The sequence below is a fragment of the Oryctolagus cuniculus genome, chromosome 10, assembly GCF_051225735.1.
Source record: "Oryctolagus cuniculus isolate XC-2025 breed Fujian yellow rabbit chromosome 10, ASM5122573v1, whole genome shotgun sequence".
NCBI lineage: Eukaryota > Metazoa > Chordata > Mammalia > Lagomorpha > Leporidae > Oryctolagus > Oryctolagus cuniculus.
In genome coordinates, this window is record NC_142876.1 from 79,175,536 (window position 1) to 79,199,961 (window position 24,426).

Sequence of the window (24,426 nt, forward strand, 5' to 3'; positions counted from 1 at the left end):
TCAGGTGTGGGAGACAGAACAGTGCCCCTCAACAAAGTCGCCGTCTGAGTTCCTGGAAGCCGGGAGTCTGAGAAGTGGCACAGCACAGGAGAAGGCTTGCGATGAGGAGATTGGCCTGGACCGTGGTGGGGTGGGGAGAGAGGGAGCCAATGGAACCGTAAGGGATTGAAGGAGGAGAGCCCGGAGAAGGACTGAGCTCAACACTGCAGACGTTGGGAGTGGAGGAAGTGCTGTGGGTGGAGGACACACGTGGCCTCTAGGAGCTGGGAAAGTGCGGGAAGCAGATCTTGCCCTAGAAGGAATGCAGGCCTGGGGACACGAGGGCTTCCGCCCCCTCGCACCCACTGCAGACTTAGGAGCCCCGGACGTGTACAGTAACGCACCTGTGTGTTTTGAAACTGTTAGGTAATTAGTTACAACAACGAGACACAAAACACAATACATCAGGGAAGGGCTGCCTGCCTGGTGGTGTATGGATGGTGACTGCGGCAGCTGCAGGTCGGAATGCTTTAAAAAATGATGTGCTGTTGGCCTGTCAATGCAGACATCAGCTGGGACGCCTGCGTGCTGCCCCGGGGTGCCTGGGGTTCAGTCTCTGCTGTGCTGCTGATTCCAGCTTCCCGCCAGTGCACACCCCGGGAGGCAGCAGTGATGGCTGAAGGGGTTGGGTTCCTGGCTTCAGCCCTGGCCCAGTCCCAGCCACTGTGGGCATTTGGAGAGTGGACCAGCAGATGGCAGCTCGCTCTGGTTCTCTGTTAGTCACATGAATGCATGAATAAGTACATGAATGAATGATTGTTAAAAATGACGTACGGACCCCCAACCCCCAGAAATGACAGTTTAATTGGCCTGGAATATATCCTGGACTAGGACAGTCCCCCACGTGACTGTGGTAGCCGCTGGGGATGTGGGACAGTGGCTTAGAGTCTAAACTTTGACATCAGATAAACCCGGCCTCCTATCCATCTTCTGCCTCATGTCAGCTCCTGATAGTAGGCAAGGTGTTCTTTTAGCCTCAGTTTTCCTGTCTGTAAAATGGGGATGCTGTGAACATCTACATAAGGCTTTACCATCCCAGATCATGAAAGGGCATGTGTGTGTTTCACACGGTAATTGCTCGGTAAGTGGCAGTTACTGCTTTTACTCTTCTTCCAAAGATGATTGGATACACAGATCGCAGGATGAGATATGAGAAGCAGAGAGCCTCGCTGGTGTATAGACTTTGTATATGCCTTGAGCTGGCTTCTCTCATCATAAGTGTTCCATGGTGGAAGGTGGCACGCACGCATCAGCCACGTTCAGTCAGTCATCCACCATTGCCCAGGCAGTCGGCACCAGAGCCTGGACTTGAACCTGCATCTCACTCTGAGGTTGGGACCACAGCTGGTTGCCCGCTGTGCTGGGCTGTGTGTGTGTGTGGTGGGGAGGGCAGCCTCCCCCTAGGGCTGGCAAAGCAGATGTGTGGGAATGCAGCTTTTGGAGGTAGTTCACAGACTGTTCCCCGCATCAGTCCCGGGCCTGGGGGTGGCATTTCCTCCCGGATTCAGTCTCTGCACGATAAGCCATATTGCCCTGTTGCCTGCCGTCAGGGAAAAGGAGGTTGAAAGCCATAGGAATGATGGTTCTTAACAGTTATAGGCTGTGGGCCTCTGTCTGCCATTTAATCTAATCTCAGGTTCAGTTGATACTATTGATTAGCTTCTTTTCAAAACCCTATGCAGTCTATGGGGCGTCCCCGCGTGGGGCAAAATGTTATTCTTCTCATACATGAGTTGAGAAGAGAAGGTGAAAGTATACAATTAATTTGCCTGCACTTTCGCACAAATTGTATGCTGGATTTCTGTGAAATGCTGTATGGAACAATATTCCAAGCAAATTATTGTTATTTACTGTGACTTTTGCCTGCATATTTAAAGTCAACAATTATGTTTCTTTTTTATACTTAATGGCCTTTGTACAACATTTTTAGAAGCCTGGTCAAGTGTCACTAAGAAAACCTGCGCCTTCGCCCTGCCGCTCTTGGGAAACAAGTTAACAGTGTCAGAAGTCACCACCAAGTCTTGTTTCCAGCAGAAAGAACCTGGGACCTGGGCGTCCTCCCTTCCCCCGCCCCTCCTTTAAGATACTTGTCTGTAGACCATTGCTTTAAGGCTCCTTAGTTTTAGAAATACATTTTTTTTTTTTTTGTCATCACGGGTGTTACTATTATTGAAAGCAAATAATATAATTAAATTAGTATTAGAAATACTTTTCACACAGCATCTATCATCTTTGGAATTATACCTTTTGAGGGCCTATCCCTTTAGCAAAGTGAGAATAAACTCATGCCATGAAGATGGGGCATATATAAGGAAAAGTCTTATAAAGTTCATGGCAAATGCATACTACAAAAAAAAAAAAAAACACCTGCATGCATCCTGAAAATGTTTGCACCAAGATAAACATATCTTTTTATTCTGCTTTGCATGTACTTGTTGAAGGCCTCTCACCAGTGACCTCAATAGGAGCCTTCGGTGACACCAGACCCAGTCTCATATTCTGTGGCCCTGATTGCCGTAGCAGTTTAGCAGTCAGCAACCCGAGGGTTTTCAAGGAGGAGCCACAGTGGTTGAGAGCACCGTCTCCAGCTCTCAGGGCCTGTCCAGTGTTTGGTTGTGCATCAGGGGCTGGTCCTCCGCTTCCCAGCTGGTACTGAGAACAGCTTGTGGTCATTTTGTCAGGCAGGGAGACGTGCACGGGCCACATGTGAACATGCTGGGGTTTTGTGAATTGGAAGGGTTCCAACTTGGGCTATTTCAACCAGAAACAAAAACAAAAACTAAACTTCCTCTTTGGAGAAACTAATTTGGCTTTGTTGATAGCATCTCTTATCTAATGAAGAGGATGCATGGCTAAGTGTATGTTGAAGACAACCTAATTTAAAAAAAAAAAAAGGCAACCCAATTGAGCGGGTTTTCTTTTTTGAAGTTTATATTCGTTTATTTATTTATTTATTTCAGAGGTGGAGAGAGGGTGAGCACGCCCATCTTCTGGTGTACTCCCTAAATGCCTGCGATGGCTGGGACTAGGCTGGGCCAAAACTGGGAGGCCAGAACTTAGTCCAGGTCTCCCACATGGGTGCTGGGGACCACACTACTTGGGCCGTCGCCTCCACCTTCAGGATCTGCATTAGCAACTAGATTCAGGAGCTGCAGCCAGGCCTCTGCCCCTAGTGCTCTGATGTGGGGCGTAGGCGTCTTAACTGACATCTTAATCACAGGGCTAAGTGCCTGCCTTTGAGTGGTTTTCAAGCCATCTTCAGGAGGAAAATCGGCAGGGAAGAGGGTGGGTGGGGAGCCCAAGGCGTGTGTAAGTTAAAGGAGAGTACAAGGATGAGCTGTCATCATCTGTATCCCCTGCACCCCCAATGAGCAGGGGTGAACATGTTGTCCTGTTTTGTTTCCAGGTGTATTTAGGAGAAGTCAAATGTGGCAACTACTGCTGAGATCTCCTTTACCTTTTCATCTTCCGATATCTCAGAAGCGTGGTCCATTAGGAATCCGGGGTGCCTCATTGCATCGCATTTTTACACATCCCTTTATGTGGACAGCGTTCTTTGCAAGTCAGTTTACAAGTTTAGGATGAACGTGGATTGTTTCCTAACTCCTTCATGCTCTCCTTTGTTCAGCCGTGACTTTGAAAAGGGCGTCGTGTTGACACGCACAGATCTGGCTCACCCTCCTACAAGTCTGCACAGCGCAAGTCTGTCATCCGACAGTGATTTGTGCTTATTCATTCCCCTGTTGATGGACATTTTTAATTTTATTTTTTTAACCACAGTAAACATCTTTGGCATGCAAAAGAATTTCTTTAGAATAAACACCATGAAAATGAGTTGTTAGGACAGAGCGGCCCTTGGGAAGGTTCTCTGAGCCCCAGTTCAGGGGCCGCTGCCACGCCAGGTGAGAAAGGTGTGTCCGTGTCCCTTCTTCCCTTAAGGAGTTTACAGCTGCTAAGGAGGTGGGAGTGAGGGAGCTGCCTGTGCCACCTGGCCTGCAGCATGCCGGCGGGGGGGAAGTAATGGTCTGTTAGGTCCTGGGTTCATCCAACGGACAGGTTCACGTTTGTGTCCTGTGCACTCGGTCATTCATCTGACTCGAGGTGTCCCTCTGTGTGGATTGGCAAGAGCCTTGTGTGTTGTCGCACCTGGCAAGAAATTAAGAGAGGGGAGGCTTCAGCCCGTTAGGCTGCGTGCGAGCAGACACCCCAGAGCCCCAGCCAAGGGTGTCCCGCGCGCAGGCTTGTTTTTGTACTCTTACTGCCCACTTTCAAGAAGCTAAGTGAAACTCGGAGAGGAGCGTTCAGAGCAACAGCAAATATAAATAGAATAAGAGACGAGAAAAATATGAGAAGAAACGGGAGGAAGGGCTTCTGGGTGAACGAGCCTCTGAGCTTCTGCGCCTCTTCCTCCCGAGGTGTGACATGTGCGTCTCCCAGGCGCAGACCTGACAGCTGCCGGGGACACCAGGGTTTCTCAGGCAGTGGGAGAAAGGCCGTCCCCACTGACTGATCCTCTCCCCCTGCTGCTGCTGCTGCTGCTGCACACCCCACCTTTTATCATCCCTCTTGATCCATCGTCTGGAGAATGCTGGGAGGCACGAGAGTGTAAGTTCCAAACAGGAATCGGTGCCTGTTTTCTTTCTTGGTTTATTTTCAAAAACCTTTTTGAACTTTTGAACTGTAAGTACCCAAGGGGCAGTGTGCAGCAGGGGAGTTGATAACTAAAGATAATGTGGATGTGAGTGGAGCTTCTTTTATGTGTAACCAGAGAAGCATGTGAGGTCTAGGTAAGCTTTTCTAAGAAAAAGTAAAATTCTAAATGTCAGAGTTTTTTGAGTAAGGGAGACTCCAGGACCAAAGGGCACATCCTTACACCTGAGACGGGCAGAGACCCCAGCTGATGACCTGTAGGTAAAATTGCTACAGACCCTTCTGTGTTTATGCCATTTGCACTTCTCTCGTCCCCTTCTTTTTGCTGCTGTAGCCTCTGGTCATTATTGTGACTTTCTAGTTTTATCTGTAATAACCATAGTCTGATTCCTTCCCAAATGTATTGGAAAACAGGAGTGTTTGTGTGTCTATGTTGAACACAAGGTGTATCACTGATATGGGAGAGTTTGTTCTCTTTTTAATATTTAAAAACAGATAGAAATTGAGAGACTGATCTTCCATCTGCTGGTTTTACTCCCCAAGTGGCTGCAACAGCCAGGGCTGGGCCAGGTCGAAGCCAGGATCCCAGGAGCTTCTTACAGGTCTCCCTTGCGGGTGCAGGGGCCCAAAGACTTGGGCCAACTTCCACTGCTTTCCTAGGCTAGAAGCAGGGAGCTGAATAGGAAGTGGAGCAGCCAGTTCTCGAAGCAGCGCCCATATGGGATGCCAGCATTACAAGTGGATGCTTAACCTACTATGCCACCTTGCTGGCTCCTGTTTTCATTTGAAACAAAACTTCTGGGAAAGAAGATTTAGCTTCTTTTACTTCCCAAGCCTCTTTTGAGAATCTGAGATTTTAGGTTCATATTAAAAATAAACATGAAGCAATAATTATCCATTAAATAATAAAACAGAGATGTGTGCTTTTGTAAACTCCAGATCGAGTTAACTACTTGGTTTTTAAATGAAGTTCATGAAAAATTTGGAGTAAATGGCCTCATTGTCTTCATGGCAGCCCCAGATTGAATGGAACACGTAATGATGTCAATCAAGATTTGCCTCAATATTAGTGACATAAGCATGATACTTCACTTATTACTTGCAAATAATTAAAAAAAAAATTCAGCTCCAGAATTTTTCAGGAAAACATTCATTGTCACGTGCCAGGTGAAAAACAGAAGTTCATCCCATAGAGAAAAAGCTTCTATGTCTGAACATAACAACCTTCCGGTTAGCCTTGCATTGATTAGACTTGGCATCAGTGTTCCCAGTTTCAACTTGTGGTCACTGCGTTTGCATGTTAATTATCTTCAGGCAAACACATCAGTATGGGACATAACTGGCATTTGCTAGACATTGTCAGATTCACAAACGGAAAAAGTTTGAAATGACTTGGAGAGGCATGGGCGGCATCTCCCGTGGAGATTTCACAGGGAAGTGAAGGTTTGTGGCAAGTGCCGAAGCTGACCTGGCCCACTGGAGCCACGCAGAGAATGACGCTGCCCTCGGCCGAGGTGGCCCACGGTGCCCTCTGAGTCACTCTGCTTCTCTAGGTTAGGAGTGTGCGTTTCAAAGGCAGAGATGTGGTCAGCAGAAATGTCAGCCCATGCATCTCAGAAGGTCGTGGGCTCTCAGACCGTTTCAGTCCCTTTCCTTCCTCCTGGTTGCCGTGGTCTGATGGAGCGAGGCATTTGACGTGTGTTGACTTTGGAGAAACGTATAGGCTTGTAGGACTTCAGCAACACGCCGTTTCTTATTTTAAGCCGCCCTGCTTGTGATTCTGATTTCGAAACTGCCTGTTAGGAAGGGAGGGGATCGAGCATATTTTACCCTTTCCTTAGACACCCTCGTATTTCTTAGATCTCTTGTTTTGTAGTGTTTTTTTCTGCCTCACTTGATCCATAGAGGAAAATATCATATTGTGAAGTTTCTTGAATCCTTTTGGGATATGTAGGTGTGTGTGTGTACGCGTGCAGTTACATACGCCCACGTGCACCCACATGTGTCACGTGTGCATTTGTGTGTGTGCACTCACACACACATACCCAAATAACTCAAGTTTCTTGCCTTACACAGAAACTCACTTCTCCGACCAGTTGAAAAATAAATATTGTAATCAGCGAGGCATCACAAATAACTTTTATGTCTAAATCAAGCTATTAAATGCTTTTTTATTTTTAAGTAGATAGGGGAATAAAATAGCTGTATAGTTCATAAAGTGGTGTGCCATTACTGCCTGCTGGGCCTGAGAATTATGCCAGCTTTTTACACTCATGAAGTAAAAGCGGATTAGAACTGTGATCAATGTATTATCCTATATTTCTTATTGTGCATTCTGTTTCCTTTCTGAGCACCTTTGTAGACTAAATGGCTACTAATGACATAATTACAATTGTTTGTCACCACCATAATGCGTGATTTCCTATCTCATCATGAAGATGTAAGTTAGATAAAGGAGGAGTTTTGGCAGGAAGACAAAGTGCGGTGATTTATCAGAGGCCAGATGTGGTTGTTAAAAGCTTTCCTAGAGAAGGCTCAATTGAGTGATGTGAAATGGGAGCGAAATCGCTCCGCACACCCAGCCCGGGGTTCTTGGTGTGAGTGACATAGCTGCTCGTGGAAGCATGACAAATGAGCCACATGTTTTATTGTTGTGTACAAATTTTATGTTGGAATTTAAACAGGGTGAGAAGGGTTCACATTAGCTTATACCAGCAAAGTAGGTGTTTAAAGGAAACTAATGAGACTAAAGTGCTGGCAGTATTTTCAATTTGCTTCGTGCTTCATAGCAAGAACTGAAATATCTTATGTTTCTGTCTAGTTTCAAAGAGGGAAAATCCCAGCATGATTTTTTTCAAAAAATGAGAGAGGTTAATATGAGAATTCGAAGAAATCAGAAGCAAGTGGAGACAGATATCACTTAAGTGCTGTTGACACACACACTGCACATACAGACTTGACATATATACAATCAGATTAGAGAGATGCTTCTAAGGAAAGAGGCGCAGTTTCTGGTTTTAGTATTATTTGTGCACACAAAGCGCTGTTAAAATAATATTAAGATCCTGGAGCGGAGGGAAGATTTGAGTGGTTCGAAGAGCGTTTTGAGCTTTTGCAGAAGGAGGAAAAAAATAAGAAAAAAGAGTTCTATGTTAAGCTTCCTCCGTGCTCTGAAGGTAGTGAGCTCTCTGCTTCTCTTCTTTCTTTCTGCCTTGTTCTCTCGCCCCCTTTCTTCTTCCTTCCCCCGTTTTCTAGCTCCCTGCTCCCCATACAATTTTACATGGAGGAGAGTTCCGCCGAAGGATCAAATCTGTGTAGTATGGGACCTGATACTGGACTAGACATAGGGACTTTCCCGTCTCTGCCAGTGTGAATAGAAAATGATTTTAAATAGTCGAAGTCAAAGACATGGAATTCTTTAGGTTCACTCTGTGAGCCACTGAAAGCTCTGGCAGGGCCACCACACTGGGACGTTCCTGTCCTCTTAGCAGAAAGCACAAGGCCCTCCTGTTTGCTCATGCAGGCTTGGTAGCTTCTGTTTGATTTACCCTACTTTCTGATTGTGTCTTTGTGATGTTCCTTGTTTGTTGTTGATCTCCCTGTCTCCAATCTGCAAGTTCTGTAGACACAGAGAAAGAAAGAGAGATCTTCCGTCTGTTGGTTCACTTCCCAAATGCTTACAACAGCCAGGGCCGGCCCAGGCCAAAGCCAGGAGTTAGAACTCCATCGGCGTCTCCCACACGGGTGGCAGGCACTCAAGAGCAGGCGCCCTCGCCTGCTGTCTCCAGAGGGACACATTAGCAGGAAGCTGGAATCAGAAAAGGTTCTGGGACCTGGACCCAGGTATTCCAGAAACTTTCTGGAATTATAAGCTTGTGCACAGGCAATTTAGAAGGCTCTTCTAAGAGCCCTGGGGGTGGGTGTTCAGCGTGGTAAGCCGCCCACCTCCCACATCGGAGTACCCGGGTTTGATTCTCTGCTCTGCTCCTGATTCCAGCCTCCTGCTCATGCAGTTCTGGGAGGCAGCAGTGGATTCCTGCCACCCATGTGCTACCTTAAGTTCCTGGCTCTAAGCTTCAGCAACCCCTGCCTTTGTGGTTGTTTGTGGAGTGAACCAGTGGATGAGGTCTCTCACTTTGTCCGTTTGTCTGTCTACTTCTGTTTCTGTTGCTCTCTGCTCTCAAATACATAATAAATACAAAAGTTTATTCAAAGTTTGGAGCCACAGAATCCAGTTCACTTGCGTCCCCTCCACATGGGTTTTGCCTCCCAGGCATTCATCTTGCAGTTCCAGGAGCTGCCACTTGATGGCTTGTACCCGCCCCTTAGCTGAAAGTACACAGTCAGGTGGCTCCCAGCCCTCTGCAACTTGGTCTCTTCCATTTAAAAATGCATATATTCTTTATGACTCATGCCTCAAACCTTATAAAGACATGAGGAAAATAGGGAGTAAACTTTCAAAGAAATAAAACCCTTAGAATAAGGCTGGGTTCGTGGGTGTGAGACCTGCTCAGGCTCACAAGCCCCCGTACTCAGAAGGGAACCACACTTGGTTTAGTGCTCTGCTGCTGCTGTCTCGAAACTCTCACACTTTTGAACAAGGGGTCCAGATTGCAGCGTGTGTGGGGGCCTCACAAGTTGGGTAGCTGGGCCTGCCCATCAGTTATGTGTGTTCCTACTGTCTTTGCACCCAGCTGGAGTATGTGTCACCTGAAGGCAGGTGCCTTTGGGCCTGATCTTACCTGGCCGTGGCTCCTGAAGGCTTTACTTGGTGCTTGGTAGGAAGGGACACGAGCCTGCGTGTTCAGAAGGGCTCTGGCTCGGGCTCTGGCTTCCTGGTCAAATTGCAGCTCCACAGCAGGGCAGCTCACTCACTGCCACTTTCCTCCTTTACAAAATAGAGATGCTGAGAGTGCATCTACCTCCTGGGCTTGAGGTGAGGCTTACCCAGGGACACTGGGTAGCATAGGCCTGCCAGGTACCTGGCTCAGGGGTGGCTGCCCAGTCCCTGGGAAGGTATAGCCACAGCATGTGGCTGCCCGAGTTTGCTTCCACTTGACCCTCTCAGAGCCTCCTGCACTCTGTGATGGTTGCTGCATGGAGGTGTAGGAATTTGGCTATGATTCGCTGCTCTCACATGCCAGCACACACACTTCCATGGAGCCTGGAGCCAGAGTGCAAGGGAGACAGAACTTTAAGACCTGACTCAGCTCTGCTCTCTCCTGTTCCTAACGGAAACGCTAGCTGTTCCCGGCCCTCTACACTTCCTCCTTGATGTTGGATGATTAATTAACACAGAAAGGATTTTTGTTGCTAAACTCTGTGTGTTATAACCCATTTCTACTTCCCAGCGGCTCAGAGATGCCTCTTACTCAACGTATCGCCAAGCGACCCAACCTCCTTTGGGTAGAACATTGACAACACGTTTTAACTCAGCCAAATCACTCATAATGAGCCCTACCCCCACCCCATTCTCACAGGAAATTCATGGAACATTGACTGTTTGAAAGGACTCCACATTCTTGGGGAGGAAGGATACATTATTAGACACTTGATAGAATGGGGGATATGATTCATTTATTCACCTACCAATTATTTATTAGACTTCTGTGTGCCAGGCTGTGTTATAAGTACAGGGAGTATAATTGTTAACAAGATTGCCAAAGAGCCTTGCTGTGTGTCACTGGCACGCTAGCCGGGCACAGATACTTAGACAGACATGACAAACAGTATCAGAGAAACATGCTGTGTGGGAAAATAAAAGAATGCAATGGAGCAGGAGGGCTCTGGGTCACTTTAGATGAGGTAATCATGGAAGACCTCATGGAGGAGGAGGCATTTAAATAGCAAGCTGGAGAGTAGCATTCCAGACTCTTAGGGAACAGGTAGTGTTCAAAACCCCAGCTGTCATGAGCATGCTGGTTTTGAGGCGCAGAAGGAAGACCAGTGTGGCTAGAATGGTGTTCACAAGGCACGGAGCAGAAAGGGCAAATGCAGGAGAATTAGCCAGGGCTTGATCTTGGGCACTCTGTGGGCCAGAGCCATGCAGGCCTTCAGATGTACTGTTCTAGCTATTATTTCCTTTTTCTTTCTTTGTTTTTAAAGACTGATTTATGTATTTGAAAGGCAGAGTTACAGAGAGAAGAGGAGAGACAGAGAGGAAGCTAGAGAGAGAGATCTTCTGTCTGCTGGTTCACTCCTCAAATGGCTACAACAGTCCAGGCTGGGACAGGCCAAAACCAGGAGTCAGCAACTCCATCTGGGTCTCCCACATGGTTGGAAGGGCCCCAAGTACTCAGGCCATCTGCTGTTGCTCTCCCAGGCAAACTAGCGGGAACTCGATCAGAAGCAGAGCAGCCAGGAGAGGAACCACTGTTCATATGGGATGCTGGCATCCCAGGTGGTGGCATAGCCTGTATTATAATGCAGGCCCCTCTAGCTACTATTTTCAATCTGAAAAAGAATTAAGAACCTGTTCCTCCATAAGCCAAAAACTTCAACCAGTACAACCAGTACAATAGTCTCCTGCTATCAATGAAGAGGGAATAGAATGCTTTTGCCTCTGTTACCCAGTTCCCTTCCCTAATCAGGAGATAATACTACTGCAAGGAGCCCTGAAGTTCAAGTCCTACAACAAATCCCGACACTCTGGTCCACATAGTTTCTCCACCAACTCATTTTATCTAATAATGCCTTTGACACAAGTTAGTGTGGTAATGACTTAGGACAAGTGATAACTCTTTAACAAATGCAAAATCATATACAAATATGAGGTAGTTATTATGGTTAATAATCCTTCAGTCATTCATCTTATTAAAATATAAATTATAAAAATGCATCTTTTAAAAAATAATTTATTTGAAAGAGAAAGATCTCCCATCTACTGGTTCACTCCCCAGAGGCTTGCAATGGCCAAAGAGTCAGACAAGACTGAAGCTAAGAACTCAGTTTGGGTCTCCCACGTGGTTGGCATGGACCCAAATACTTGAACTATCGCCTGCTGCCTCCCAAGGTGCATATCTAGCAAGAAACTGGAATTGGGAGTGGGTCTGAGGTGCTGTAATACAGGATGCAAGCTGTGTCAACCATTGCACCAAATGCCCATTGTCACCCCCCCCCCCACCTCTACCACCATGAAAGTTTTTCTCCATTAAAGTTTTTTTAAAACTTTTTAAAAATTTGACAGATAGAGTTAGTGAGAGAAAGACAGAGAGAAAGGTCTTCCTTCCATTGGTTCACCCCCCAAATGGCCGTTATGGCTGGAGCTATGCCAGTCCGAAGCCAGGAGCCAGGTGCTTCTTCCTGGTCTCCCATGCGAGTGCAGGGCCCAAGCACTACCCTCCCGGGCCACAGCAGAAGCTGGACTGGAAGAGGAGCAACCGAGACTAGAACCAGCGCCCATATGGGATGCCGGCGCCACAGGCAGAGGATTAATCAAGTGAGCCACGGCGCCGGCTCCATTAAAGTTTTTTGATCACTTTTGGAGAAATTGAGTAGACAGATTCAGGATGGATATAGTCACTGGTTCATCCTAATGGATAACCTGCTTGACCTTTTCTTGTCTTTCCAAGATTCATTCATTCATTCATTCATTCGAAAGGCAGCATTAGAGAAAAGGAAAGAGAAGGAGAGAGAGAGAGAGAGATCGATCGATCGATCGATCTTCCATCTGCTGGTTCACTCCCCAAATGGCTGTAACGGCCAGGCCAGGCTGAAGCCAGGAGATTCTCTGGTCTCTCATGTGGGTGACAGGGGCCCAAGCACTTGGGCCAGCTTCCACTGCTTGCACAGGTGCATTAGCAGGGAGCTGGGTCGAAGGTGGACATGAACCAGTGCCCAAGTCGGATTCTGGCACCACAGACAGCAGCCTAACACATTGTGTCATAAGGTTTATTTTATTTATTTGAAAGACAGTGACAGAGAGGGAGGGAGAAACAGAGAGAAAGAGCTTCCATCTGCTGGTTCACTTCCCAATTGACAGCGATGGCCAGGGCTGGGCGGAAGGCAGAGCCAGGAACTCTGTCCATGTCCCCTGCATGGGTGCAGGGGCCCGAGCTCTTGGGCCAACATCCACTGCCTTCCCAGGTACAGCAACAGAGAGCTGTATCAGAGGCAGAGCATCCAGACTTGGATCAGGGCTCTGATGTGGGATGCTGGCATCTCAAGAGGTAGCTGTGAATTCACTGCGCCACAGTGCCAGCCTCTAGCCATCTTTTCTGAGGTCTGGGATGTTAGGACCAATGACCACTGCTTATAGAATTCTCCCTTCTAGATTTCTTGTGTCTCAGCTGCACTGGATTTTAAATAGGAGGAGGCACCAAAAGGAGGGTTGACTGTTAGTTTGAAAAATCTGTCTCTAAAGAGGACTTAAAATTCTTAGGAAACAACAATCCCATGCCTCCAAACGTCACTGCAGACTGCCTTGGAGTCGGGCTGGTGGGTGTGAGTAATGCACATGCTGTTCCCGGGGAGCTGGTGACTCTTGCGGGAGCTTGGGCCTTGGGGTTGGCGCGTCTGACGCGGGACCCAGCTTCTTGCCTCTCTCCTTGTTGCAGAATCTACTGCTGAGCTCAACAGGACGTTTATGGGTGTCAGGGAATCGGAGAGGGTACCAGAGGCAGAGCTTTTGGAGCCATGTAAGTGGCTCCAGGGAATCTGAACTTCAGAATCTTGGTACTACTTTGATTTCATAGATAACCTTTGGAAAGATTATCTGAGAATACTGGAAGACTTTATTGTTAAGTTTTAGATAATTCTGCATTCTGCTTAGGAATCAATTTTTAGTTTTATTAGAACATTTACTAGCAGTGGCACTAATTATTTTAAATATGACCCTGAAAATGGGTTATGTCAGCTTGAAAAGACTATTTTTAACAGAATTTGGTTTTAAAGGCAGGTTTTATAGATATTACAGTCATACTATTGTTATCTAATTAGCATCTACTGTGTAAATGTACATGATACTAGTAAGGTGAGTATACTTAAAATTATAAATTGTGACACTTTATGAGTTATTTTTTGTCATGAGTTTTATACAGTCATTATGACTTAACAATGGGAAATGTGGCCTTAGACGTTACATCATATAAAGACCAGGAGACTAAAAATAAAAAAAGTCTGAGGATCAATTTTTGATTATCATAAAGTTTTAGTGTGAGGCATTTCTGAATACGTTTCGTGACTGTGAGTCATGATTTTCACACCAAACTTGACCTATTATGATTGTGTTTCAACTTCAAGGGGTTTTCAGTATTTAAATTCTAGACCTAATTCTAAGGTTTCAAAATGATTCACATTCAAATCTACTTTTATGTTGTATAATTAAATAAGAAAATATTGCTTATACCTACATTTTTACTATTCTTGGAGATATTATAATTATTTCTTTAATTTCACCAATAAAATACCCCATTTCTTCATTAGTAAATTACAAGGCTATCTCAATAAAAAAAAATTAGTTTGAATGTGGCTTGGCATCTCAGACAGTCATTTCAGTTTGAAATTTCCTCACTTCTTTCTTTAGTTCTTTTGTAAAAGGTGAAGATACTTTCTAGGTAAATTAATCCCTTCCAAGCGGTGAAATAACTTCCTTTTTGGAAAGAGTTATTAGGGTCTTATTCTTTATAATCTTAAATACCACTTATGTTAGAGTGAACAATACATGAAAAAATTACACTAGTTGAAAAAAAAAAGAAAGATTACGACCTAGGCCAAGAACGTTGCAATTAAATGTTCACAGAAAAGTGAGCTTTCTACTGGGAAAAGCAAGATATGGATGCCCGTGAAATTTCCAAAGTTTAAGTATTTTTGTAAATTAGGTTGTTCCTAGTTAAACAGGTGGCTTTAAAGGCTGGTTTCACTGTTGTTTTAATCATAGTTTAGTTACCATGGAGAAATATGCAAGTTAGCATTTATACACAGAAGTGAAATTTATGCTGCATAGATAATAGCCTAAATTTAGCTTGACTTAAGTTTACCACTTCCTTTTTTTTAACAAAAAAGAATAATAATATATCACATATATCCATTAACAAGTTAATTTCTTTAAACAGTACTGTTGTATTTTTAGAGAATTTCTTTCCTTAAGCATCGCCAGACACCTCTGTCAGTGTGCCTTCTCCCAGTGATGAATGCAGTATCACATATTACATCTGATTTACCCTAACTGTGTTACCTTTAGGTCTCACAAAAGACTTTGCTGAGTTTAGTATTAGTTATGTTGTTTTAAAAAAATAAAAGGTAATGTTTGCACACAATGCATTTGGAGAGATTTTAAAAAGGACTATGGATCTACAGAAAATGCCTAATGCCAAAAGGACCAACCTGATTTCAAAACGCAGTAGTAGTTCAGATTACCATTCGGATGTATTTTCTAAGGGAAATCCTGAGACAGGTCTTCCTAATAAACTGTTTTGGTCTTAAGTGGGCTCGTAGCTGGGTAGTGAATTTTTCACCCTGAATTAAGATGGTCTTCCGTGTGAAATCCAGCAGCCATGGGCTGTCTCTCCTGCCATTTGCTTGAGCCAGCACCTTCGAGCGAAGGCTAAGTTTTCAAGGACAAATGGAGTAGAAGTGTCCTGATCCAACATGAGGTCCCCTAGCACAGAGAGAGAGCAGCAGATCCCTTTCAGCACCAGCTGTTCTCACAGATATAGATTGCTGCAGTGAAATTTTCTTAATATAATTCAGGAAGCTCTAGAGAATTCTCCAAAACAACTGTGCCAACAAGGAAAATGTTGAATTTTTCATCAGCTGCCCAATGCTGAGAGTTAGTGGGCAATCCGTTCATTCATGACCAGATGTTCAGTGTAGTAACGCTCCACAGTTAACTTGAACCTTGTGGCCTGTTTACCATTGGCTGCAAGGACATTGGCAGCAACCTGGCATTGGAGAATTGAGGCCCGCACAAGCAAAAAGACCGAAGTGTGTGTCTGTGGCTTCCTGGTTTTCACCAGCGACCAGACAAGGTAGGGAGTGATGAAAGAAAACAGCGACATCACATCAATCATTTTGGAAGCCGGGAGAATTTACTGTCTGATTGTGTCTTGGGGGACCAGTAGGCAAATTTCTTATACTCCTTTTTATTTGGGAAGAAAGGCGGTCTTTGTTTAGTTGGACAGACTTTTCAACCTGCGCCTAAACCATAAAACTTTTTGTGGTGGGGGCAATAGGCGTGCGTGGTTAAGACCATAAGGAAAAGGTTTCTAATTTTATACTAGAGGAAATCAATAAAGTCTACTTTTAATATTGAAAGTCTACTGGGTCCAACCTACAATTGGAAATATGTGATATTTTTGCTTTAAGGAAACTGTATTATTATAGGAGGAGAAAATGTAGATCTTCCATTCATATAAATTTCCTTCGTGTGTGTGTGTCTTGAGTCTATGACATTTTTGTGAGCTGTTTTCTGTGAGTAAGTAGTAAGTGTTCAGGGGTAGGGCGGAACATGGAGCAGGGATTTTTTTTTTTTTTTTGAATAAACAGTGCGATTTTCTACTTTGACACAAAGATTCCTCCTTGAAATAACTGACGGTGCTGGGTTTGAGATGTGCAGCAGGCGAGGCATGGGGAGGCAGGGTTTGCTACACGTGAGGCTTGTCTCCGACCGAGCGCTCTTCCCACCTAGATGGCACTGCACGCTGATTCTCACTGTTTATCTCCGTGTAGCCTGGGCAAAGGAAATTTAAAAAATCGTTCTCACTTGACCATTTTTGGCTGGTGGCTAACATGGTGGCATCCCAGCACAAAGTCAGCCTCTGCTTGCTTGAAGCCAGACTAGGACGTCATCAGGGAGTCCACCTCTTGCTGTGGGAGACCTGGGCTGTTTTCTCCTGCTTTTGAATTCTTGACCCCACCCTGGCACATCCGCACAGATGCCCATCCCCCAGGCGCAAGGGCAATTTGGAAGGTCTCTCGAGCAGAACCCTTGCAGCCCTGGTATTTGCCTTGGCTGGAGGGTTCTGCCTTTGGGCGAGTTGCAGGCTCCGCGTCCTTTGCATTTCCTGCTTGCAGGGAAAGAGGCTTGCATGTGGTATGGAGACATGGAAGCTGCTCGTGACTCCATTTAAGCCTGACCCTCGCTGGACCTGAGACTCAGAGCCAAGGGAGTATGCATGTCACTGGTCTTCTTCGTTGACTAGGATAAAGGCGGTCTTGACTTAGAGCGGGTGCTGGTCAGGCCTGCTGGGGACGCAAGGTGAAGGCATGGGATTGTTTTTGCAGATGCTTACTTGCCGATGGAAGAGCGAGAGGCAGTTTACAGTAGCTCTGACACGACTGTTACCTTTCTGCAGCCCTCTCCAGCTGCTCCGAGCCCTTCCATGCCTTTGCCATGCACACAGTTTGTTCTTGGGTGTGAAAGCAAACAGTATTTGAGTTGGCAGTGACTTCTCTTTCAGTGTGGAGTTTGCTGCCTCGGCAAGAAACCACAGCAGGAGCGCTGTGCTGCAGGAGGCTGCCCCTGGCAGGATGGGCCTTTCCCACATTTCCTTGGTTTAAGGAAACAGATTTTTGAACTTTTTTTTTTTTTTGAAGACAAAATGCCAACGTTGAACAGCTGGAGTTAGTATATAATTTATGGTTTTCACTTTATGTTCTTGTGGATGTATAAAAATTAAAAATCCGTAATTATTGTTTAATTATGCAAGTTGCTACCAAAAAAAGAGGATTAAAAGTAGACCCTCTGTTATGAGGAATTCAAGAATGCCATTGTTACCCAAACAGGTATTCTCAATTATTGTATCCTTATGGTTTTTAATTGTTTTAATTTACTCATACGGCATTCTATCTCCTTGAGGAGATGTTTCTGAAAGCCCATGGTTTTTCTTTTGAGGAACAAGCAAGAGTTTGTTCATTTGAACCTCCTAGGTTTTTTTTTAAAAATTGAATTTTAGGTTTTTATTTTAGGTTTTTTTATGTGTGTGTGTGTGTGTGTGTGTGTGTCTGTGTTTGTGTGTGTGTGTGTTTAAATCAGCGTGTTCATTGTCAGTGGAGATAACCTTTCCTGTCACAGCCTTTCTGGGAGCAAAGCAGTCTTACACCTGCCGTGGAGGTGATGGCCTTTCAAGGGGACCCCTCTGCCTTTTCTGGACGAATTCCAGGCCTTTGTCAGTCCCTGAACTTGCCTCCCAGGCTGACCTCGGCTTCCCCGCCTTTCCCTTAGGTGAAACTTACATCCCACACCCTGCAGAGTGGGCGTCTACGTTCCTTACCGGCTGGAGTTCACACTACACCGGCATCCGGAGAAGGAATTGGTCAGCCAGTACGAAGCAGCTGCACATTGGGCAGGGAGTGTTGTTGTCCTGTCGACACACAGGGCAGGACTTTTGTTGCTGTGACTTGGGAAGTGTCTATCGACAGAGGTAGAGATTGTGTGAGCCATTACAGCCCATGCGCACACACATACACACACACACACCCCACAAGCCACACTTTTCATTAAAAAAATAAAAATAAAAAAGTAGCTCTCATGCAGTTGTTTTCCTGATTTCTCAGAAAATAAAATGGGAAGTGAGAAGGCCCGCGTGCTTGGCAGAGTGCGTGACTGTGAAGATGGTTCGCTCTGCATGTGAGATCCAGGGTCAGAGCGTCGGCCGTGGTGATTAACAGGGGACAGGATTTTCCTTTTCTTTTCGAGGATGGTGGCAGTTAATCATTTTTATCTGCCCGCCTTGTAGACTTGATGAGATTTATTATGTATGCTGCATGTTTATGGCATTTTTATTATATGTTGTTAATTTGCTGTAACTGCCACCACATTTTTTTCTTCTTCCTTTTTTCTCCCATGAGGACCCTTGAAAGCAACTAAGCCTCAACTGTGACTTTTTGCTTTAGGAAACTTCATTTAATTTTTAGTTTTGATAACAACGAGCATAGTGCACAGGTTGAAACACTAGTGTTACCAAGTGAATCTTAACATCACGTGCCAAGAGAGCTTGTGGTTGTGTTCTTTCGAATTCTTATGTTTTCTGGCCTTGATGAAGTGGTGTGTATTTGGGTGGACTTACAGGATACACATTTATAAAAACACATCACCTGAAACCTCGAAGGGCGAGCTGCTGAGCGCGCACTAAACTATAATTTTCTTCATTAGTGGAAAGTCATTTATGGAGTTTCTGAATCACTGCTAGGTAAGACAATTGGACCGTTTAACATTTAAGCTGCTTAAAAAGTCACACAGTGGAATGATGCCTTTTAGAACAACATCTTCTTTTTTAGCTTACTAGTTCTCAAAATGGATATGAAATCTGTTAAATATAGAGGCCATTCTTTAAATAAGGCCGACAGTTAAAATTGGGAAGCCGGAGAATTAGATTGGAAATGATTTACGATGAGTCTGTAGGACATTAAAAAAAAAATAAAGTTAGAAAAGGAAACCCAGTGACTGCACTGGCTCCATTACAGCCGAGAATTTTGACTTCCCAGCCCTCCTGAATTGGCTGGATATAGGGGTGATGCATAGACACAGCCTTGCCGGGAAAACCGACAGAGCTTTGCTTTTTATTGTATGTTCTGGCGTTGGCTTGGCCTTGGCACCGCATGCCTCTGGCTCTACCCAAGGCAGTTTCTTGTTTTGACAGTGACAAACTTTTTCAGTAACCGAGAACCACCCATTCTCTCCGGAGCATTAGACGTGGAAATAAATAGAAGCCGGATGGAACACCGGCTCTGTTGTTGTCCAGCGTGAACACACGGGTCCCTAATCAATACCAGTTGAGGATGCCACAAGGGTGTGGTTATTGAGCCTGACATGTGTCATATTCACAGATGTGTACATCCCTTTGAAGAACTGTTAGGCGTTTGTTCACACCATGCCCTTAAGAAGTTTCTTGGCTTTTGTAGAATAAACAGTATGAACCCACTGAGACGGTTGATAGGCACCATGAAGTCACTGAGGTGCAAGGTGGTTTCACTGAGAGCTAAAACTCGTCCTAAGGTTGGCTCATTAATGCATCTGGAATCCTTACTTAGAATGGGAAAAGAAAAGGAAAATATAATTTTTGATATCTTAGGTGGAAAATCGCTAATTTGATTTGATAATGTCAGTGATAACAAAGAAAGGCGGTAATGTTTCCTAACAAGTGGCAGGGATAAAGGAGGTGAAGTTGTGCCCCAGGTTGTAGACTTTGGGTGTCCTGACAGAGGCCTTGCACCCCCTGGCTGCGGAATACCATCCATCCGACCCCACTCAGCTCTTACACAGCTGTTCTTTCTGTACACAGCTCGGAGAAAATAAAAATTCGTACTTAAATCCCGTCCTTAGGAATACAGTGTGGAGAGAAGAGAGATACTTCTTCACTTCCATGGAGAATTTAAGCGGGAGTTTGCAGAAATGTAAATGTTAGATATTTGAGTTAGGGGAGGGGAGACAGTTTTCTGGCTCATGGCAACACAGTGCATAAGCAACAAAGACCATGAAGCTTGGTCGTGGAGAGGAACAATGAATAGTTCCCTCTGGCTGGTACACAGAATTCCTGAAAAGGAGCTGACACCCGGCCATGGAGGACCTCGGGGTCAGGTTAGGAAGTACGGGATTTATCCAGCAACGTGAATTATTGATAATAAAGCAGACAGCACTTGCTGTGGACAAGGCATCAAACTTAGTGGCCGAATATTCGTCATTTGTATTTTCACTCCTACTGGCATGCAATTGGGTACTATTTTTAGCCGGAGACAATAATACAGATGAGGTAAGTGAGACTTTGGAAGGTTCTCTGGGCTTACCATGGGCATCCCGTAGTGAGATGGAGCCAAGATTTCTGATCAGACACTGAGATTCAGGAGCCAGCCCGTCGCTGCCAGAGGACACCACCCCCAGGGTTCTTTGAGCACAGGAGTCCCCTGGTCAGAGCCGCCCTGGGTGAGTTCCATCACTCATCTTCCTCCAGAAATACAGTGGGAAGCACACATCGGAGGGAGTTAGGCTGGTTCTAAGGGCTGCAAACTTCTGCAAATGGGTGCTCCAAGAGAGGTAATGGTGGAGGGGTCTAAAAATCCTTAAGGTCTCAGGCCGGACTTGGTGTGAAGACACAGACAATTGGGAAGAGTGGATCAGTGCTCTTAGCATTTCCCGCCTGAAGAGGAAAGAGGGCAGGCTGGGAGACGATGCGGTGCAAGCACTCATTTCAAGCGGTCTTTCTGGAAAGCGAGGAAATGCACATTAGATTTGAAGGGGGTGAGGATGGTCATCAGGACTGGAGATGTCAAGGTAACAGCACAGAAGCCAGTAGAGTGGGGTGAGACCAGAACACTTAGGAAGGGGAGAAGACAGAATGGCTGGAGAAGGAGACCAGGATATAAATCAGCCTTCCAGATCCAGAAAAATCTTTGTGCACATTGAAGACAGATTTGTAGGCCATGCTTCAGACACATACCTATACATATTCATATTTGTATACATATTCATGTACATATTTATATATGTTTCCCTATATACATTCATATGTATAACTGTGTGTATTTGTATATGGATCTTATTCATGAGCATGCGCTGTCCTCTTAAGCTCACATATGTATTCTTGGGAGCCTTTCCCACCTCGGGGAACGAATGGGGAGAGCAGGGTAGGGTGGGCGTCAGTATCTCCTGCAGGCAGCCCAACCAGGGAGGATTCGAGAGCCCTGCATTGCTGCAGCTCTCGAAGGCAGTAGAGGGGAGACGGGGTTTACATGTAGTGTATGTGAGGTTCAGGCCAACACATAGAATTTTATCCCCCCCCCCCCAGTGCGTTCCAAAACATAAGCCTGGCAGCTTTAAATGCTCTCGGAAATGTTCAATGATTTATAAGAGGATTTTACAGAATTCAGCAAGATTACCATTATGTGGTGAAAGGAGGGCTGAGAGTGTGGTTGATAAACGTGTTCACTTTTCACTCAGGGTGGGGTTTTCTCCCTTGAACATTCAGTCATCTACTGAAACGCGCACGCGCAGCTCACGGCATTCGTGGTTTTTGCCAATGAAGAACTGCTGCAGATTTTTTTTTTAACTTTCCTCCCCTGTGCACCTACTTAATTGCTAGTAAGGTTAACGATGGAGATATCAGGATCTTTGATGTTTTGTTCTGTTTCTCCTACAGCCAGAGGAATGCTGTATTATTGCTCAAGTCTGTTTTGTAGTATCGATTGAAGACATGAGCTAGCGCCCTTTTCCTTTTGATTTCAAGAGACCGCTAAGAGATTTCCTATTAGGGTCATAGGAGATGCTCTGCTTCTACTGCTTGGTTCTTTACATGGCCTTTCCCTTAAGCAGGTGGTGGTGTTTGGACACTTGAAATTAAAAAGCCTCAGTGCCACCCACCATGCACACCAGTAATGTGGAGTGCAGGTGGACCTTTGGCAGTTGGTGATACTCATTTAACCAGATTCTGCAGGTCTTCTCACCAACGTCAACCCAAGCTCTAGCTCATGTTTCTCCCGGGAATCCCCAATTGGCCTTAGTACTGATTACTTTGTCATAATGATCTGCAAAGTCATTTGTCAGTTGAGGTCACCTTGACTTTTGAGATTCTAGTGAAATTGGCTTGAACCATTATCCTATATCCTGTGGGAATTCCACATTTCCATGGTTGATTTCAGTTAAAGAGCCCTTGGTATTCCTTCCTCCCATTGCTGTTGTCTGTTCTCTCAGAGTTGGCAGTTGGCTCCTTTCCATGGCTCTCTCCCACATATCTCAAACAGGGCATTTGAAGTTTCGGAATCCGGGGGACGTTTCCACCAAAGGAATTCAGAATCAAGCGTTCAACCGTCTTGCCCTTATAATATGTATTCACCCTTTGAGAATGGTCCTTGAGAGCTTTTTCTGTGGATTGTGACCTCAAATCGCCAGACTTATCCTCTCTAATCACATCTGTCTTCTCATTTCTTGTTGTCTGCTTTCTGCTGTTGACTCATGTTTCTTAAAAACAGCAACTTGGCTTTCTTTTTCTGTCTCACCATCCCCTTCCTCGCCAGAGCCGAGGGGACCTTCTCTTCCGCGTGTCGAGCGGCAGCCGACTGGTCAGGTGTACATCTTTTTACCTAAGTACACCTGCAAGACACCATTCCCTTCTCCTCCCCTTCCCTCTCCACTAAGTGTAGCAGAACCTGAGGCTGAACCTACCACACACTTTTCTGCTACTTCCCTTTAATCCATTAGGTCGATTCAAAGTGCCGGCTCTGAAATCCTAGTCTTTTCTTATGGATACTCATTTTCTTTTACCAGGCCAACAATCTCCTAAATGTTGGGAAAAAGAAATGAAAATCTCAGCCTCACAGCATTTTACTTGTCTCTTTGCTCACCTGGTGTTCCTTGTGAAGTTCGACACTTCTGTATAATCATTCTTTAATCAAGACTAGTAAGAATTTTTTTCCCTTCCCTCAGAAATTAAGGATATTGATGAAGTGGTTAAATGGTGTGTTCCATGCAGAGCTGGCTGCAAGGATTTGCTGTGATAGCCACCTGGAGCAGACCCACCTCGTACTGCTTTACCATAGCACTGGTCATCTCCAGCCTGCACAACTGTCTCACAGTTAGATGAATGTCAATTTCTTGACTTTGCCATCTTTGATGGCTTTCACAGCAATGTGCCTGACCTGGGATTACAGAAACTGGAAAACATCCACCAAGCTTGAAATGTCCACCTGTTACTTATTGTATAAAATCTTAAATTTTCACTGTGGCAAGGGCTCCCAATGCCTGGGGGGTGGGGGAGTCTCCAAATCCCAGGAGATGAATCTGGAGTTTTCCAGTATTTAGGTTACAATGATTTTGGTTGTAGGCAACAGAAAGTCCAGGTTTCAATCGTCCAGCTGGCAAGTTCTGAGTAAGCATGCGCCAGGGGAGACTGGATCCAGCTCTCCTCTACTTTCTTCCTTCGAGCTGGGTTAGCTTTAGACTCGTGGTGGATGCTGGACTGAGTTCTGCCTTGACTATGTCAAGCAGGAGTGGGGAAGAAGGATTCTTGGAACTCCGAGAGGACTGGTTTCCAGCACGTACCATCTCCCTATGGCTGAGGAGGTGGGATTTGTTACTTGGTATATCCTAAAAAATGTGCTGCTACCATGGAGCTAGGGTGAAATCAACTTTCCCATAATCCCATGACTCCCCCACTGTTAAGGATGCTGTTTGGAAGAGGCTTTGAAGAAACCATGTTGGAGACACAACCTCGAATATGCATTGTGTTGAGCTCTTTGTATTATTTCAAAAGGCCTACAGGTATTTCAGCCATTTGCATGACTTTTGTAGTTAACCAGATGACAAGTTCATCGGTTTTTGGCCATAAATATTTGATTCTATGTGTTGTATTGGCCAGTTAGTGGATATTTCGTATTAATTGATTATGGATACTTAACTAAGTAATTATTAGGTAGATTCTTTGGAAACTTAGCGTCTGTATGGATGGGAGTGTTTAGGATATAATAGAAAGAGTTCTTTGTGATTTAAAAAAATTGGGAAGCTTTTGTCTCAGGCTTTTGTGTTAGTAGTGGATGAAGGAGCCCTTGCTGTGGCTCACTTGGTTAATCCTCCGCCTGCGGCGCCGGCATCCCATATGGGCGCTGGTTCTAGTCCCAGCTGCTCCTCTTCCAGTCCAGCTCTCTGCTGTGGCCCAAGAGGGCAGTGGAGGATGGCCCAAGTGCTTGGGCCCTGCACCCGCATGGGAGACCAGGAAGAAGCACCTGGCTCCTGGCTTCAGATCAGCGCAGCATCGGCCATAGCGGCCATTTGGAGGGGGTGGTGAACCAACGGAAGGAAGACCTTTCTCA

The 24,426-nt window shown here is 45.3% G+C and overlaps 1 protein-coding gene across 5 annotated transcripts in view; it reads left to right on the forward strand.

Annotated features, from left to right (window-relative positions):
- The window catches only part of FOXP1 (forkhead box P1), a 465,689-nt gene that overhangs the window by 17,223 nt on the left and 424,040 nt on the right, over window positions 1-24,426 (forward strand). For 2 of the 5 annotated variants that reach the window (XM_089305427.1, XM_017343958.4), the window contains exon 1: window positions 4,464-4,644. The exons of the other annotated variants lie outside the window; for them this stretch is intronic. The gene's annotated coding sequence lies outside the window, so the exon portion shown is untranslated. Of the gene's footprint in view, window positions 1-4,463; window positions 4,645-24,426 lie in introns of those variants that run through there. 5 annotated transcript variants of the gene reach the window in all.